At 41.8% G+C, this 894-nt stretch overlaps 1 non-coding gene across 1 annotated transcript; it reads left to right on the top strand.

Annotated features, from left to right (window-relative positions):
- Positions 1 to 430: 430 nt before the first annotated feature.
- On the top strand, positions 431 to 512 carry trnas-aga. Its single transcript has one exon. It is a non-coding gene; the product is annotated as a tRNA-Ser (tRNA).
- Positions 513 to 894: the final 382 nt, after the last annotated feature.

Genomic DNA, 894 nt, shown 5'->3' with positions numbered 1-894 from the left:
CTATGGTACACATAATCTAACAAATGGAGAGTACTAGAGGCAGCATGCATGTAGGCAACATCACCAGAAGAGGCAACTCTTGCCAACTGCAATGCCCAGCGAAGGTGGTATAGTGGTGAGCATAGCTCCCTTCCAAGCAGTTGACCTGGGTTTGATTCCCAGCCATCGCAGTTGTTTTCGTTGTGTGGTTACTTGCTTTATTTGTCAAGAAGTAACCAGAAAGGTTACTTACCCAACTCGATTTGATAAAATATTAGATCTCTGTTATGATGCAAATAAGGGAGCATATCAATCAATCAAGCTACCTCCACGAGGATCTACAGACACAGGCAGCGCACTACAATTTACACTTTGCCGTGTCTGGTAACTACTACTAACCAATTGAAAGTTTATGAACATTTGTCCAAACAGGTATAGTGCTGTGTTTCAGGTTGTCGTGGCCGAGTGGTTAAGGCGATGGACTAGAAGTCCATTGGGGTCTACCCGCGCAGGTTTGAATCCTGCCAACAACGAAAGAAATGCTTTAAGAACGGTAGTTAACTAATGACAGTACTTGGTAAATGACAGGTTACCAAATTGCAAAGACAGGTAGATTTATTCCCTGCAGGATCAGTGTAACATCCTGGCGCTTCACCCATTTATTATGCCACTGCACGAGGGTTGTTTGATTGATCTCAATCAGCTGCAGTGTAGTGCTCTGCATGATGGCTCCATCACCCAGAATAAGATAAGAAAACTTTGGTCAGAAATCTTTTTTTTTATACATATACCAAGATTTGGAATGACATTCCGTATCACATCAGAACACTATCATCCATTACATATTTCAAAAAGGCACAAACAGTCTTTATTAACAGTTCCACTGCACGCATTAATTAACTTGCTCACGTCCAA

Source organism: Etheostoma cragini, unplaced genomic scaffold, assembly GCF_013103735.1.
Source record: "Etheostoma cragini isolate CJK2018 unplaced genomic scaffold, CSU_Ecrag_1.0 ScbMSFa_2103, whole genome shotgun sequence".
In the NCBI taxonomy this organism is placed as follows: Eukaryota; Metazoa; Chordata; class Actinopteri; order Perciformes; family Percidae; genus Etheostoma; species Etheostoma cragini.
The sequence above is the reverse complement of the archived record's forward strand: the minus strand, read 5'-3'. Positions and strand labels throughout refer to the sequence as shown.